At 43.4% G+C, this 18,783-nt stretch overlaps 1 protein-coding gene across 1 annotated transcript in view; it reads right to left on the reverse strand.

Annotated features, from left to right (window-relative positions):
• Positions 1-18,783, reverse strand: part of CD8B (CD8b molecule) — a 46,841-nt gene that overhangs the window by 914 nt on the left and 27,144 nt on the right.

Below are 18,783 nucleotides of genomic sequence, written 5' to 3' on the forward strand. Positions count from 1 at the left end.
TTCTGATGGAAACTTATCCTCTGGGGTGCATTATAATGGACATAAAGACTCAACTTCAGGAAGATGACAGTTTTCTCCAGTTAATCTACAGATCCAGTGCATTCAAACTGCCAACCAGATTTTCCTGACAAGCTGATTATCAAATCCATATGGAAGTATAAAGGACCAAAAATAGCTGAATAATTTTGCTGAAAGGTAAGGGGGGGACCCATTATCCAAATATCATTATGTGTAAACTCTAGTAACTTCAACATGAACAGAACAATGAAAGAGAATAGGGGGCCTAGAAAATACAGATGTGAAAATGTTGGAGATGGCTGGGCACTCTAGTGCGTAAAAGGATTTGATCATTGGTGCTGTGATACTGGCTTCCCATGTGGGAAAAATGTAAAACTTGAACTTTATCTCAAACCATTCACAAATGTATACTCCAGATAGAATAAATATGAAAAGCAAAGTTTCAAAACTTTTTTAAAAATGTGTTTTTAAGATAGAGACATGATAAGGACAGAATTTCTTGGTCAAAATATAAAAGCACAAGCCATAAAAGTGTGATGTTACCATTCAAACATTTGTTTAAAATATGCAGGGCAAAACCAATACAAAATTTAAGTCTCAAATTAGTAGAAGATATTTGCAGTGCATAAAAGCAACAGAAGATTTTCATCCATAACATATCAGACTCTCACAAAGTAATAAGTTAAAGACAGCAGAATTAAAAATGGGCAAAGTACGTGACCAAGCCAACATCCAAATAAAAAGATGCCAAACCTTACTTGAATCAGTGAGATGCAAATGAAAACAACTGATATCATTTTATACTCAAATTAGCAAAATGAACAAGACCAATAACATCAAGCACGGGGGAGGATATGGCCAAATAACTGTTATGCAATGCTGATGGGGATTTAAACTGTTACAACTGCTGTGGAGATCATTTGGGATATCTAGTAAAAATATCTATTAAGGGCCGGGCGCGGTGGCTCAAGCCTGTAATCCCAGCACCTTGGGAGGCCGAGACGGGCGGATCACGAGGTCAGGAGATCGAGACCATCCTGGCTAACACGGTGAAACCCCGTCTCTACTAAAAAAATACAAAAAACTAGCCGGGCGACGAGGCGGGGGCCTGTAGTCCCAGCTACTCGGGAGGCTGAGGCAAGAGAATGGCGTAAACCCGGGAGGCGGAGCTTGCAGTGAGCTGAGATCCGGCCACTGCACTCCAGCCCGGGCGACAAGCGAGACTCCGTCTCAAAAAAAAAAAAAAAAAAAAATCTATTAAAAATGAAGATGCTCTGGCCCCAGAACTTCCACTTCTAGGTTCATTGCTCAGAGAAGCTTTGATGTATAAGAGTGTTCACAGAAGCACAAACAACAGAAATTGGAAAATTATAATAATTACAAACTAATATCTAATAATAGGGAATGAATAAAATTATAATACATTAATAAAATATGACACAAATAAATGAACTAGATCCACAGGCATCAACACAGGTAAATCTCAAAAATATGTTGAATGTGGCCGGGTGCGGTGGCTCACGCCTGTAATCCTAGCACTTTGGGAGGCCGAGGCAGGCAGATCACAAGGTCAGGAGATCGAGACCATCCTGGCTAACACGGTGAAACCCCCTCTCTACTAAACAAAATACAAAAAATTAGCCGGGTATGCTGTCGGGTGTCTGTAGTCCCAGCTACTCGGGAGGCTGAGGCAGGAGAACGGCGTGAACTGGGAGGCAGAGCTTGCAGTGAGCCCGAGGTCGCGCCACTGCACTCTAGCCTGGGCGACAGAGCGAGACGCTGTCTCAAAAAAAAAAAAAAAAAAAAAAATATATATATATATATATATATATATACATATATATATATATATGTTGAATGAAATAAGCAAATTTTAAAAGTGCATGTACAGTCTGACATTATTTATAAAGAATAAAAGCACATGCCATATATTATTCATTATTATGTCATTGTTTATAGATACTTACATAATAAGAGAATCACAAGCCTTAAGTCAGAACCCACAAATTTCAAGATAAGGTATGCAGTATTGAGGATGAAATGGGGGTGAAGAAGGGGTCTCAACACAAACATTTTATTGCTTGAAATAAAAGACTGAAGCAAATTTGGCAAAAGTTAAATTTGCTAAATCTGACAGATTTATTTAGCAAATCTGCTAATTTGCTATATAAACTTACAGCTAGTATATTACCTTCAGTAGTTTTCTTTATATTTGGCATAATTCATAATTCATGGGAGGAGGTAATTACATATTAAAGATGTATATTCACTGGCTGGGTGCAGTGGTTCATGCCTGTAATCCCAGCACTTTGGGAGGCCAAGACAGGTAGATCACCTGAGGTCAGGAGTTTGCGACCAGCCTGGCCAACATGGTGAAACCTCGTTTCTACTAAAAATACAAAAATTAGCAGGGTGTGGTGTCAGGCATTTGTGGTCCCAGCTACTCAGGAGGCTAAGGGAGGAGAATTGCTTGAACCTGGGAGGTGGAGGTTGCTGTGAGCTGAGACCATACCACTGCACTTCAGTCTGGGTGACAGAGCGGGACTCCATCTCAAAATAAATAAATAAATAAATAAATAAATAAAATAAAATCATATAGTCATAATCAACAGAATAACTGTATGTAATGAGTACCTGCTGTGTTCCAGGCACTGTTTAAAGTATAGGCATACCTCATTTTATTGTATTTTATTTTTTATTGTGCTGCACGGATGTTGTATTTTTAGCAAATTGAAAGTTTGTGGCAACCCTGAATGAAGCAAATCTATCAATACCATTTTTTAATAGCGTGTGTTGACTTTGTTCCTCTGTGTCACCTTTTAATAATTCTTGCAATACTTCAAACTTTTTCATTATTATTGTATCTGTTCTGGTGACTGTAATCAGTTATTTCTGATGTTACTATTTGAATTGTTTTGGGGCACCATGAACCATGCCCATGTAAGACAGTGAACCTGTTGGTTGTGTTCTGACTGCTCCACCACCAGCCATTCTGTCTCCTTCTCCTTAGGCCTCCCTATGCCCTGAGGCATAATATGAAAATTAGGCCAATTAATATTAAAATTAGACCAATTAATAACCCTACAATGGCTTCTAAGCGTTCAAGGGAAAGGAAGAATTGCACATCTCTCACTTTAAATCAAAAGTTAGAAATGATTAAGCTTAGTGAGGGAGGGATGTTGAAAGTGGAGATAGGCTGAAAGCTAAGTCTCTTGTGTCAAATAATTAGCCAAGTTAAGAAGGTAGAGAAAAAGTTATTGGAGGAAACTAAAAGTACTAATCCAGTGAACACATGAATGATAAGAAAACGAAATAGCCTTATTGCTGATAATGGAGAGAGTTTTAGTGGTCTGGGTAAATCGGAACTGCCACAAAATTCCCTTTAGCGAAAGTTTAATCCAGAGCAAAGTCCCAACTCTCTTAAATTTTATGAAAGCTGAAGTGGTGAGGAAGCTGCAGAAGAAAAGTTTGAAGCTAGGAGAGGTTGGTTGATTCAAGTGGTTTAAGGGAAGATACCATCTCCTTAACATCAAAATGCAACATGAAGCAGGTGCTAATATAGAAACTAATAGGTACTGCAGCACAGCAAGTTATCCAAAAGATCTTTCTAAGATTATTGACAAAGGTGGCTACACTAAACAACAGATTTTCAATGTAGACAAAACAGCCTTTTATTGGAAGAAGATGCTACTAGGTCTTTCACTACTAGAGAGAAGTCAATGCCTGACTTCAAAGGCCAGCCTGCCTCTCTTGTTAGTGGCTAATGCAGCTGGTGACTTTACGTTGAAGCCAGTGCTCATTTACCATCCTAAAAACCCTAGGGCTCTTAAGTATTATGCTAAATCTACTCTACTTATACTCTATAAATGGAATAGCAAAGCCTGGATGATAGCACATCTGTTTAGAGCATGGTTTACTGAATATTTAAAGCTCACTGTTGAGACTCACTCAGGAAAAAAGATTCCTTTCAAAATATTACTGCTCTTTGAAAATGTACCTGGTCACCCAAGAGATCTGATGGAGATGTACAAGGAGATTAATATTGTTTTTCATGACTGGTAAAACAACATTGCTTTTACAGTCCATGGACCAAGAAGTAATTTTGACTTTCAAGTCTTGTTATTTAAGAAATACATTTTGTAAGGCTAGGGCTGCCATAGATGATGATGCCTCTGATAGATCTGGGCGAAACCTTCTGGAAAGGATTCACCATTCTAGATGCAACAAAGAACATTTGTGATTCATGGGAGGAGGTAAAAATACCAACATTAAGAGGAGTTTGGAAGCAGGTGATTCCAATTCTCCTGGATGAGTTGGAGGGATGGGTTCAAGACTTCAGTGGAGGAAGTAATTGCAGGTATGGTAGAAATAGCAAGAGAACTAGAATTAGAAGTGGAGCCTGAAGACGTGGCTGAATTGTTGCAATCCCATGATCAAACTTGCACACATGAGGAGTTTATTCTCTCTGATGAGCGAAGAAAGTGGTTTCTTGAAATGGAATTTACTCCTGGTGAAGATGGTGTGAACTTGTTGAAATGACAACAAAAGATGTAGAATGTTTCATAAACTTAGTTGATAAAGAGACGTCAGTATTTGACAGGCGTGACTCTAATTTTGAATGCTGTTCTAATGTAGGTAAAATGCTATCAAACAGCATTGCATGCTACAGATAAATCTTTTGTGAAAGGAAGAGTCAATCAATGTGGCAAGCTTTGTTGTTGTCTTATTTTACGAAATTGGTACAGCCACGCCAAACTTTGGCAACCACCGTTCTGATCAGTCAGCAGCCATTGACATCAAGGCAAGACACCCGCCATCGGCAAAAAAATTATGACTCACTGAAAAGCTCAGGTGATTTTAGCATATGTTTGGTAATAAGTTATTTTTGATTCAGATATATATATTGGTTTTTTTCAGACATAATGTCTTTGTACACTTACTAGATTACCTTATAGGGTAAACATAACTTTTATGTACACTGGGAAACCAAAAAATGTATGTAACTGGCTTTATTGTGATATTTGCTTTATTGTGGTGGTCTGGAACTGAACCCGAGATATCTCTGAGGTACTGTACTGGAATTTCCAAGGTTAGTGAAACATCCTTTCTGTAGCCTGAGTGGTGAGATTTAGGCTAGTCTCCAAAATATCAAAAATAACTAGAATATAATGTAATAACAGTGATCATTAAGATAACAATGCTAGCAGCTACCATTCACTGAGTACTATGTGCCATGCACTCTGCAAGCACTATTTTATTAATGCTTGTGTGTGAGGTAGATATTATCATTATTCTTGTTTTATATTCAAGGTTCAGAGAGGTTAATTCACTTGCTCGGAGTCACACAGATAGCCCAGATCTGCTATGTGCCAGCCCTAATTACTGAGCCATCCTGTCTGTCCCACCTTTTCTGAGCCAACTCCCGGCTTCTCCCGCACCACGGGTCGTGTAGCTGGCTTTGAAAATAGGTGCTCTTTCTATATAGATGTTCTTGAAAGGATCAACTTTACTTTTTTTTTTTTTTTTTTCAAATAATCCAATATTAGATTACACTGGCCTTCTCCCAAGTTTTTCATCAAATTCATGAAGACTGCTGCTCCTTAAATTCTCAAGGCTTTGGAGTCAGGCCGCCTGGGGTGAATCCTAGCTTTTGGATTTATCAAATGTGGTGTGATTTCTAGGATGCCATTGAGCCCTGCTAAAGGAGTTGCTAATATCCACCTCTTTCTGCCCAAAGAACCCGCAACTCCCAGCACAGTGCTGGTGACTGTGAGGCACTCAGCAGATGGGAGCTTTGTTCCTAGTTGTGTTGTGATGGGGAAGCAACATGGCGCCTTGTCCTGCAGGCACACTTGAGTTAAGATCACACTGGGGCTCCCTCAGACCCTGGGCCGAGTTGGGGCATAGGCCGAGTTCGGGTATTGCTGCAGCCTCAGAACTGCCCAGAGTTGACTGAAGACACTCAGGGACCTCCATAACTGAGAACAGGCAGAGGCATTGTTTTTAACCCAGTGTGGACCCCCAAATGGAACATTTTCCTTCCCTAGGTGAACGCCTTCAGAACCCTCCGAAAATCACAGTTTCACTTTTAGCAAGGCTCCGCTGCAGCAGGGGAAAGCCCCCACAAACCCAGTCCTCTCCAAAGGGAGTGTTCTGAGCCCCCTGCTTCCTCCGCCCTTCTCTTCCCCCTGGTTAATTCCTTCGCTGCAGCTCGTTCTGCCTTCTTTCTTTGCCTTTTCAAGCCCCGCTCCTCTCTGATTTTGGAGGGCTGGCGCAGGCTTGGGCACTTCTTTCAAGGTTCTGTATTGTCTGTCTGCCCTGTGGCTTCTCCTTCTGCAACTCCGAGCAACTTTGTGCTTGGATTGCAGCTCCCAATAGTCCTGCCCTGACTTGCCCCAGGCACAGGGCAGAGATGAACCAGGGACTGTACCCAGGGTTTTGAGTTCCTGCCATGTTTATAGCATCAACTCTCCTTTAGCTCTTGGGAAAAAGAGTTTTAAAGTGCTGCAATCTTCTAACACAAAATTATATCAATGCTGAAAATGTGTTTTCCACTATACCCCACCAGGAAAAAAAAAAAGAGGATATCTATTTCAGGTGAGAGTCATGATGACCTCAGAAAGCAATATCAAAAGCTATCAAAATGTTTATACGGGTAGATTCAGTAATACAATCTGGAACGTTTCTCCAATGGATGTAATCTTAGGCTTGGCACAATACAGTATGAACACAGATGTTAAATGTTAAAAGCAATGGAAATGTTCAAAAATAAAGGAATACTTAAGTAAACAATGATAATGCATTCAGTATATTTTTAGGGATTAACATGATGATGTTTTAGAATTACGAAACCTATGGAAAAGTTGACAAGGAAAACGCAGACAGCATGCTTGATATAAACATACATTCAGCATGATTATAACCATATAAAATGTAAAAAATGTTTTTAAAAAGTGAGAAGAAATTACACCAAGATGTGTTTCCCTTGCTCTTGTTCCTAGTGGCTAATTTTTGCAATGTGTATTACTGCAGTTATATTACCTTTACAAATGGAAAGCTTAAAAATAACTCACTTCCCTTCCCAGAGAGCAATGCTCAGTACAAACCCACCCTCCACTCCAGAGATGGCCTTCAGCACTGGACTTTTTGGGGGCCAGAATCAAGCAGTATGTGTCACTTATTGTCTTATGTTGTTGGTGCCACTTATTCATATGTTGTCTCATAATTCTGCAGTTGTTTAATGTGTTTATATCTTTCTCCACAGCCATTTTTTAAAAGCTATTTTTTAAATTGTGGCAAAACATATACATAACACAAATTTACAATGTTAGTCATTTCTAAGTATACACTCCAGTGGCATTAAGTATATTTATATTTTTGTGCAATCATTACCACTATGCATCCATAGAACTTTTTCATCTTCCTAAGCTAAAACTGTACCCATTAAGCACCAACCCCCTATGCCCCATCCCCTAGTTCCAGGTAACCGCTATGCTATTTTCAGTTTCTCTGACAAATTCAGAGACACCACTCTTGGTACCTCCTACAAGTAGAATCATACTGTATTTACCTTTTTGCACAATCATTTTTTGAAACTTTAAAAAAAGTTAATTAATTTGACAGTCTCACTTGGTCACCCAGGCTGGTTGGTGTTTGCAGTGGCATGATCATGGCTTGACCTTCTGGACTCAAGTGATCCTCACATCTCAGACTCCTGAGTATCTAGGACTAAGGCACCCACCACAGAGCCTGGCTAATTGTCTAATTTTTAGTAGAGATGAGGTCTCACTATGTTGTCCAGGCTGATCTCAAACTCCTAGGCTCAAGGGATCCTGCTACTTCAGCCTTTCAAAGTGCTGAGATTACAGTGTGAGCCACCAGGCTCGGCCTGCAGAATCATTTTAAAAAGCTCTCTGAGGATAAGGACCAAGGCCCTGATTTGTTTTCATTGTAAGCATAATGTTCATTTGCTCATTGATTTGACATTCACTGTGCACCCACAACATGTGTGCACTGTTCAAGGCAGGGTTTAAGCAACGCTCAAGAAGCACATGTGGTCTCTCAAGGGGACGGTGTAGTGGACAGAGATAATGAAGAAAAACATAGAGAAGAAAGAATGACAGAGCGTGAGAAGTGCTGTAAGTGCAGTGACAGAGACCACCCCGGGGCCTCCTGGATAGGCTGCATGTTTGTAGGATGATGGGGAGTGGTCCTGGAGAAGACTGAGGAGGAGCCCTAGGGGGTCCAGGCAGAGAGAGGAGGGGCACCGAGCTGGAGGAGGGAAGGGCATTTGTACAGAGTGTGTGTGTGTGTGTGTGTGTGTGTGTGTGTGTGTGTGTGTGTGCTGGGGGACATGCGGGGAGATGGCAGGCCTCAGCACTGGGGAGAGCTGGAGTGCATTCTAGATGCAGTGGGGAGCTAGAGCAGGGACTCTCTTCTCCCTGCCCAGCCTGAGAGCAGGGAAGGAGGCCCTGGGCTGTGGCTAATTGCAGTCAACACTGAGGAACAAGTGCCAATGCTTCGTGCAGGGCACAACCTCTGCCACACTTTTATCTATGTGACCTTCTGGGCCAGGTGCTATGAGGTGCTCCATTTCTCAGATAGGAAGGCTGAGGCTCAGATCAATGCTGCCTTGCACACAGCTGGAAATGGCCAAATCAGCCCCAAAGCCCCACTTTGTTCTGCGTCTTTGTGAAGGGCCGAGTGGCTGTGTGTGCAGTGTCTGTTGTGCTGGACATACAACAGGAAAGCAATTGTTACCTCTAATTTTTAGGAGGCCAAAGGACAAGAAGCCACGTGCTGTAGGCCAAAGAGCAACTAAGGGATCGAAGAGTAAATATGTGATTGAATGAGCAGATGAAAAGAGAAAAAGCCTCCCCCAGCACAAACCCGCAACCCATTCCCTTCCCAGGGTCCTGGGGGGAGGGAGTTTCATCACTGTCCTGGGTCAGGGAAGAGAGAGGGAGGCCTTGTGGTGGAGGGGAGGGGAGGAGAGCTCACCATCAAAGGTGTAAAGAAGGTTCTAGTCCCTCCAGAGCACACTCAGGGATGCTTTCTTGTGCTTCTGTCGCAAGGCCTCGTCTCAATCTTGCTTACTATAAATGCAGTGCTACGTCCTGCTTGTCCTTTACTTCATTGCATAAACCTTCCCTGAATCACTTACAGAATCTTTAGAACCACCATTGTTAAGGTTTGAATAGTTGCATACCAAGTAAATGACCACAGCTTATTGAAACTCCTCTTTATAGTCGACCACTTAGGTTGTTCTGTTGTTATTTCTAGAACACATAACTAATGTTAATAAATAATGATGATAACACAGATTAGTATTTCCTGAGGATGGATCTCTTGCGTGGGTTCCAAAGCTCTAAGCAATTTCTATGGGCCCTGGAGTTTCCTCCACAGCTCCTAAGGCGGCTCTGGCACATGAGGAAGCTGGGAAAAGAATAGGGGTAATGGACACATCTGCCTTGCAGGGGTGATGAGCGCATCTGCCTTGGTAAGTGAACTTGTTGGCTCTGTCCCACGCAACTCGGGTGTCTGTGGGGCGGTGTGCTGCTGGGGTTGGAGAGGGGCCGCCCTACATAACGTCCCCACATAAAAGGGGCAGGTGTGCAGGTGGTCCCGGGGATGGTGGCAGCTTTGTCTGACTCCCCTCTACTGGGGGGCTGTGGGAGATGTGGGAGTGGAGGGTACGGATCACCCTCCTCCGGGGTCCTCCAACCTCTCCTTGGCCATTCTCTTTGACTTCCTTGGGAAAGAGTCCAGGCTTCAGAGGATTCTTTGCCCATTTCAATCTGACCCCATTTGAATCCCCAACGGTCGCAGTAAACCCCAGGCACACAAAGACAGAGACTTGTGGCTGGCTTGCGGTTGCTGTGATCACGTTGGAATCAGACAATGGCTGCCCTGGCAGGCAGCACCCAGGCACCTTTCAGGTGGGAAAAGACTGAGCCAGGTGAATGTCCCAGAGCTCCAGCCAGCCCAGGCTCCTATGGGTGATAACTGCACCAGACACCTCTCAGAGGAAGCCAACAGAAAGTGTATGCAGCGGCAACATGAGCATTCGGACATGAACAGGAGCTCCTACCTGAATGTGCAGACCTCCACCACTGGAGCTCTCGGGGGAAAACATCCACGACAGCCTCCCTGAGCCTTGAAACATTTGTAGACCAAGCAGGCTCAGGTGCCCATGTTTGCAGGCGGTTTTGTAGAACGTGTCATTTATCTTATATTGATGTACCCTTGAAAGCCCGGGAGGAAGTGTGGTCTTGTGGGGAGCTCTGTGCAGGCAACATGAGAGTCTGTATTGTCTTCCTAGCTCTGCCCCGGTTGTCAGAGGAGTCCATCTGGGCCACAGGGGTGAGGGGCCGTCACCCCTGCCTTTTGTTTAGCCAGTGACACCTCCCCAGTTGTGTGGCAGGTGATGCAGCAATAATGCCCATGAGCTCCTCTCAACATTCAAAACAAAACAGAGAGCCACTCTAAAACAGTGGCTTTCTTGCAAATGAAATATGCTGAGAATCTGTGACATGTGCAGGTTGGTAAGTGAGAAGGAAACAGGAACTACCAATCTATTCTGACAACGTAAAAAGCAGTGGAGGTTTGGGGCCAGGAGAACAAAAGACCTATGGGAGAGGAGGTGACCCAGCAAGGGTGGCCATGGACTTGGGTGAATCACCTGAGCCCTGTCACTTGGAAAGAACCCTAACAACCATCTTAATCCTTTCTGCATAGATACCTTACTGTGCTGCTGCTGAGTGTGAAGCATGGCTACTAAAAACGTTCACTTCATTTTTTAAAAAGTAGAGCAGGTTCAAGGTTATTCCTGTAGAAGACAGTGTCGCTCTCACTCATGTGCATTGTGGGAGGTTTCCTTACCAGGATCGAAAGGGGTGGATTTACAGTGGTTCACACATGTAGACATGACTGAAATTTTTTTTTTTTTTTTTTTTTTTTTTGAGACAGAGTCTCGCTCCGTCGCCCAGGCTGGAGTGTAGTGGCACGATCTCAGCTCACTGCTACCTCTGCCTCTCGGGTTGAAGTGATTCTCCTGTCTCAGTCTCCCAAGTAGCTGGGATTATAGGCGCCTGCCACCACACCCGGCTAATTTTTGTATTTTTAGTAGAGGCAGTGTTTCACCATGTTGGCCAGGCTGGTCTCCAACTCCTGACCTCAGGTGATCCACCCACCTCGGCCTCCCAGAGTGTGAGGATTACAGGTGCGAGCCACCGTGCCGACTGTGGATTTTGTGGCAGCAAAAAGTTCATCTTGGTACATCAGCTAAGACTGTGGTCAAGTGTAAGCCATTGAGTAGACTGGTTTTTGAGTGATTCTTGGAAGCTTGCAAGGACTTCTTCTGAGAAAAAAAATTAAACTTTCTGGTAGAGTTAAACATGAATTGGCTTGCCCTGAGAGTTCGGGTTCTGTGTCGTGAGAGGTAGTTAAATGTGGATTGAGGGCCTGGTGCGGTGGCTAATGCCTGTAATCCCAACACATTGGTAGACTGAGGTGGGTGGATTGCTTGAGCCCAGATTGAGACTAGCCTGGCCAACATAGTGAAACCCCATCTCTACAAAAATACAAAAAATTAGCCAGGCATAGTGGCATGCGCCTGTGGTCCCAGCTACGCAGGAGGCTGAGGTGGAAGATCACTGGAGCCCAGGAGGCAGAGGTTGCAGTGAGCCGAGATGGCACCACTGCACTCCAGCCTGGGTCACAGAGCAAGACCCCATCTCAAAAAAAAAAAAAAAATGTGGGGTAGACAAATATGGGGCAGGGTTGCTGTTTGCCTGTAAAGGGTGTTCACGTTTTATTTTGGAAGCTAAATTAGGTGAACTTTAAATTCTTTTTGCAACATAGAGTTCTACAGCTCTGGACTAATGGATCAGATTTTGCTAGTTGCAAAGATTTTTGAATTTTAATTGCAGTTTGCTGCTGTTTCACCCACAACAAAAGTAGAGGAAGAACTCATAGCTTATATGCACTGATCACGAACTCTGGGACTTTATAGAGGAGACTAGGAAAACTTGTGCAGGACCTGAACTTGAACTGCCTTGACTCTTGTTCCCATGTGCTGGGGGATGGGGCAAGGACATCTCACCAGGTATCAGTGGGTGGTATACACTATCTGAGTAAAGTCATATCCTTATAGTGTTGTTTTCTTGCCTGGTGACTTGACTGAGTTTAGGCTTCGTGACCTGCTTATAAAATGGCAAGAGTGTGTACGTACATAAGTGATTAATTGACATAATGCAGGTAAATAGTACAGTACCAAACGCATAACAAATGCTTAATAAATGAAGATGGTGGCTGGCAAGTGGGGGTGAATGTCAATAAACAACATGTAAAGACATGGATCATCTGGTCACTTTAAACTTTTAGCCAGATCAATATGAGCAAAATTTCTCTAAAAATGACTAGAATTGTGTGTGTGTGTGTGTGTGTGTGTGTGTGTCTGTGTGTCTGGACCCACAGAGAAGTTTTTAACACAGATATATAAAGTAGATAATCTCATTTATATTTTGGAAAATTTTAATTTTTAAAAATTTTTGTTATTTGATGATGATGATTTGTTTCCCCTTCAGAGGAGGTTTTCCAGCTCTAGGAGATGCTGTTGACAATCTCACTTCTGAAGTTAAGAGGCCTTTTGAGTGGCTCTGGCCACTGAGAAGTGAAACCAAACCCTGGGAGCAGCTAGAGACGGCCAGCTTGTGATATTCAGAGCCAATGTGTAAGTGTGAAGTTCTGTGCAAGTAGGTTTTAAATAGGTACAGCCTAAAATACATAATTTTCTTATTATCAAAATCACATGCCTTTTTAAGGAAAATTCTAAGAAACACAGAAAAGCAAAGAGAAGAGGAAAATAAAGTACTCATATGGGTCTACCTCCAAAGATGCAACCAGCAACCGGCAACCTCTACTTTATTATCTTTTGGATTCCTTTACTCTTGAAAATGGGGCCCTACTCTAGCTGCTCTAATAATACTTCATCACTTTTTAAAAACAGTAATTTGTTTCTTGTCATTATTCTTCTCCATATATACATACACACTTTTTTTTTTATAAATGGATATTGCATTGTTGTTTTGCCTGGTGGTCAATGTAATACACAGATGGAAGTACTGCACATGCATAAACACTCGTAATCTGCCCCTCACCAATCCCTGTCACAATCAGAGTAGCCATTTTGGCATATGCTCTTTCTTTACTTTTTTTTTTTTTTTTTTTTTTTGAGATGGAGTCTTGCTCTGTTGCCCAGGCTGGAGTGCAGTGGCACTATCTTGGCTCACTGCAACCTCTGCCTCCTGGGTTCAAGCAATTTCTCCAGCCTCATCCTCAGCCTCCTGAGTAGCTGCAACTACAGGTGCATGCCACCATGCCCGGCTAAGTTTTTGCATTTTAGTAGAGACAGGGTTTCACCACTTTGGTGAGGATGGTCTCGATCTCCTGACCTCGTGATCTGCCTGCCTCGGCCTCCCAAAGTGCTGGAATTACAGGCGTGAGCCACCGCGCCCGGCTGGCATATGCTCTTTCTGAATATTTTGTTTACTGTGTATTCCTAATTAGGGAAAAAGTAGTCAGGCTGGTGGGAGTCAGGCGGGTGGGAACAAGGGAAAATAAAAAGAGAAAGCAGATAAGCAACAAATCTGCCTTTGTTTATGGTCCAGGACACAGAGCAAGTAACTCTCACCAGGCACCTGCAAGTTAGCTCACTGCAACCTTGGCATTATTAATACTACACAAAGCCCTCTTCAACAGAAGGTATAAACACTACCCTGTAAAATCTCCAGCAAGCCTTTGTCTCCTTGCAGTCAGTTTCTCTCTGCTGCCTGCCCGTTGTCACTCTGGCAACATATTTTCTAATAAATCTTCTGCCTTTCTTTACCTGCAACTGTCTCGGTAAATCTTTTACCTCCACACCACCGGCTGTCATTCCCCCATGACATTTAACACATGTTTCTCACACAGGTAATTTCTTTCCTCTTCTGCCCAGGCCTGGGTTCATAGAATATCTAACATTTGATAATCTGCTTTTTAAATTTAATAATGCATTGTGAATATCTTTCCATTTATTAAACATTCTTGTACAGCATTATTTTAATGTCATTTATTACCTTGCATGGATGTATTCTCATTTATTTCACTGGTAGGTACTTAGGTTTTTAGCATCATTTTCCTTTTTTTTTTTTTTTTTTTTTTTTTTTTTGAGACAAGGTCTCGTTCTGTCACCTAGGCTGGAGTGCAGTGGTATGATCCTGGCACACTGCAGCCTCAACCTCCTGGGTTCAAGTGATCCTCCCACCTAAGCCTCCTAAAGTGCTGGGATTATAGGCATGAGCCACAGGGCCCAGCCAGTTTTTAGCATGTTTTTAATATGCTCACAATACTGCGATGCATGTCTTTGCCACTAATAATTCTTGTGGGGCTGGGCGTGGTGGCTTGCACCTGTAATCCCAGCACTTCGGCAGGTCACTTGAGGCCAGCAGTTTGAGACCAGCCTGGCCAACATGGCAAAACGCTGTCTCTACTAAAAATACAAAATTTAGTCAGGCGTGGTAGCACATGCCTGTAATCCCAGCTACTTGGGAGGCTGAGGCATCAGAATCGCTTGAATGTAATAAATAAACATTATTTATTTAAATCATTTAGAATTTCTTTTGGTGTCAGATATGAAGGGCTAAAACTCAGTTTTTTCCAAATAGTTAACCAATTGTCTTGGCACTCTTTATTATAAGCTATTCTTTTGTTTGTTTGTTTTTGAGACGGAGTCTTGCTCTGTTGTCCAGGCTGGAGTGCAGTGGCCTGATCTTGGCGCACTGCAACCTCTGCCTCCTGGGTTCAAGCGATTCTCCTGCCTCAGCCTTCCAAGTCACTGGGATTACAGGCACCCACCATCATGTCTGACTAATTTTTGTATTTTTGTAGAGACGAGTTTCACCATGTTGGCCAGGCTGGTCTTGAACTCCTGACCTCAGGTGATCTGCCTGCCTCGACCTCCCAAAGTGCTGGGATTACAAGCATGAGCCACCGTGCCCAGCTTCTATAATCTATTCTTTCCCCATGTATGTGAATGCTACATTTGTCATGTAATCCACATGTTCAAATGGAGTCTATTCATGCATCACTTCAGTTGTTGAAATCAGCAATTTAAAACTGATCAGTAAATATCTAGAAGCTGATAATCCCATGAGGCGAGAGAAACTTTTGCCTTTGAGAAAGAAAATGTTTTCCTTCTGATTCTAAAATAATAGGTGAGTTGCATTCCTCTGTCTCTGCAATTTTTCCCTCTGCTAGGACCCACAGATGGGAAAAATGAGACATCTGATGAGGCAGCAGGAATCCAGAAGCCAGAACACGGCTAACCAGTAACGAAGTTGTGGGATCACTGATGCTCCCCTACCCCAGACACGGGTGGTCAAAGTAGAAACTGAAGATCAGCCTCAGAGACTCCCAGACTGAGGAGTCAGCCTAATTTTCTGATAAGAAATTAAAGACTAGGGGCTGGGGGGAGTGAGAGAAGTATTATTCTCAAACTTTTAGGGAAAAAAAAAACAAAACACACAAAATGAAACAAAACAGTGAAAAGAATGATCAGGAAGTCAGTAACATCATTGTGCCTGTGCTTGCAATGCCATCTTTTTAACTGTAGGAATTAGCAATTGTAATAACCAGTTGCACTGCTGTAAAGAAGGTATAAGTGAGTGGGAAAGGGTCTTAATTGTGCTCTCTCATCTGACCAGCTTGAGTGTTCACACCATGCAGCCACAGCCAGAGCAGCACACTCTATCTGAGGTGGTGAATTGTAATTTTAGGCAAATATCAGAGGAGAAAATAAATTACCTTGAGTGCTTATAAAACTAAAAATAGTAAGAGAAGGCCAGGTGCAGTGGCTCACGCCTGTAATCCCAGCACTTTGGGAGGCTGAGGAGGGTGGATCACCTGAGGTTAGGAGTTCAAGACCAGCCTGGCCAACATGGTGAAAACTCATCTCTACTAAAAATACAAAATTAGCCGGGCGTGGTGGTGTGTGCCTGCAAGGCCAGCTACTCGGGAGGCTGAGACAGGAGAATCGCATGAATCCGGAAGGCAGAGGCTTCAGTGAGCCAGGATCACGCCACTGCACTCCAGCCTGGGTGACAGAGTGAGACTCGATCTCAAAAAATAAAAAAATAAAAAAAAAGAAGAGATGTCATATCAAATAAGAGGAAGGGCACAGTCACATGAGGTTTTTATGCGGCACCAAATAACCTGTTTGAGTAGGGAATAAATGCCGACACTGTCAGGTTATGAGCCACTACGATGTCCACTTTTGCTGCCCCCACTCTCCCTTCTGTTGTTGGTTTGCCCCCAATTTACTGCTCCCTGTGTGTGTTGAGCTTTGTAAGCTGCCCCAAATCCTTTTTGGGAATTAAGCAATGCAAGAATAAATAAAAACATTGATTCTTAGGAGCTTTTCAATGTATTATAAAATTGAATTTTAACAGACAAGTTAGTAAAAATAAAAAGACGAATACTTTTGTTTTGATCTCTTGTTATTTAAATGAAATTAATTCCTTTTCCAGGGGAAAGTTTTTGTTTTAACACTCATGGTCAGCGCTGGCCTCCCCTCCTCTCCTCTCCTCTCCTCTCCTCTCCTCTCCTCTCCTCTCCTCTCGTCTCCTCTCCCTCCCCTCCCCTCCTCTCTTCTCTTCTCTTCTCTCCTCTCTTCTTCTCTCTCTCCCTCCCTCTCTCTCTCACCCTTTCCCCTCCATCCTTCCTCTTGCTGTAGCCTCCTCACAGGGTCATAGGCACAGGCACACAGCTACAGACATAAAGATGCTTTCCTGCATTACAAAAAAGGAGAGTTTAAATACTTCCCTGCATCCTGCTTTTCCTCCTTAATAGTACACTCTGCCTCCGGGGTTCAAGTGATTCTCCTGCCTCAGCCTCCCAAGTAGCTGGGATTATAGGCATGCACCACCATGCTCAGCTAATTTTTGTATTTTTAGTAGAGACAGAATTTTGCCATGTTGACCAGGCTGGTCTCAAGCTCCTGACCTCAGGTGATCACCTGCCTTGGCCTCTGAAAGTGCTGAAATTACAGGTGTTAGGCACCACACCTGGCCCTTTCCTCTCCTCTCCTCTCCCCTCCTCTCCTCTCCTCTCCTCTCCTTCCCTCTTCTCTCTCTCTCCCGCTGTCTCTCACCCTTTCCCCTGCACCCTTCCTCCTTTTCTCTTCCTTCCTTCCTTCCTTCCTTCCTTCCTTCCTTCCTTCCTTCCTTCCTTCCTTCCTTCTTCCTTTCCTTTCCTTTCCTTTCCTTTCCTTTCCTTTCCTTTCCTTTCCTTTCCTTTTTCCTTCCTTCCTTCCTTCCTTTTCTTGGGGGGCAGTGGGGACAGAGCCTTGCTCTGTTGCCCAGACTGGAATGCAGTGGCTTGCTGTAACCTCAAACTTCTGGACTAAAGTGACCCTATGGCCTCAGCCTTCCAAGTAGCTGGGACTGTAGGCATGTACCACCATGCCTGGCTATTTCTTTGGTAGAGACAGGGTCTTGCTTTGTTGCCCAGGCTGGCAAATCATTGGTTTTTTTCCCTTTTTTGAGACGGAGTCTTGCTCTGTTGCCCAGGCTGGAGTGCAATGGCACAATCTCGGCACACTGCAACCTCCATCTCCTGAGTTCAAGCGATTCTCCTGCCTCAGCCTCCTGAGTAGCTGGGATTACAGGCACCCACCACCATGCCTGACTAACTTTTGTATTTTTAGTAGAGATGGGGTTTCACCATATTGGCCAGGCTGGTCTGTAACTCCTGACCTCGTGATCTGCCCACCTCGGCCTCCTAAAGTGCTGGGATTACAGGTATGAGCCACCGTGCCTGGCCAAATCATTCTTTTTAAGTCATTCTTTTGATGGCTACATGATATTTTTGGGTGTAGCTAGACAGTAACTTATTAAATGATTCCCTATTGATTAACCTGGGATTGTTTCCCATTTTTATTTTTCCCAAACGATATTGATAGAATCATCTTTGTGTATTTATTCTGATGCAATGATGCTTCTACTTTCCTGGGGACTAATTCCCAGGAGTGCTGAGTGACAGTCCCTGATTCACGTTAAACGCTACTAGATGGTGCCCCCCTGTTTTCCACGAGGCTGCAGCGCTTATCACAGCATCAGCAACACCTGCGTGCCCTTGGCCCCAAGCTTTCCGCAGTGGGCACCATCGCTGTTTTACATTTTCACTTACTTAAGTGACATTTGTATGCAAATGACAGATTATTATTTTTCTGGAAGATGTATGCTTAACCATGTCAGGGTCATAACTCATGCTATGAAAAATATTTTGGTGTAGACGTCATAGCAGAAGAAATGAGAACATGTGAATCAGTCTTCCTCTCTTAGACACAGATACACACAAAGGTCTTAACTGAGCTTGGATATTAAAAGCAGTGCAGGGGAGAGGGTGGGGAGGTTTGGATTTACCATCAGGAGCATCTGACCAGGCTCAAATGTGGGATAGTTGTCCATTGAAGAGCCTTGTATGTCACAATGACTAGGAAAAATGTATAAGACAAATGTTCCAGGCCAGGCACGGTGGCTCACGCCTGAAATCTCAGCACTTTGGGAGGCCGAGACGGGAGGATCATGAGGTCAGGAGTTCGAGACCAGCCTGACCAACATGGTGAAACCCCATCTCTACTAAAAAATACAAAAATTAGGGAGGCATGATGGCGCATGCCTGTAATCCCAGCTACTCAGGAGACTGAGGCAGGAGAATCGCTTGAAT

This window comes from Rhinopithecus roxellana, chromosome 17 (genome assembly GCF_007565055.1).
Source record: "Rhinopithecus roxellana isolate Shanxi Qingling chromosome 17, ASM756505v1, whole genome shotgun sequence".
Lineage (NCBI taxonomy): Eukaryota > Metazoa > Chordata > Mammalia > Primates > Cercopithecidae > Rhinopithecus > Rhinopithecus roxellana.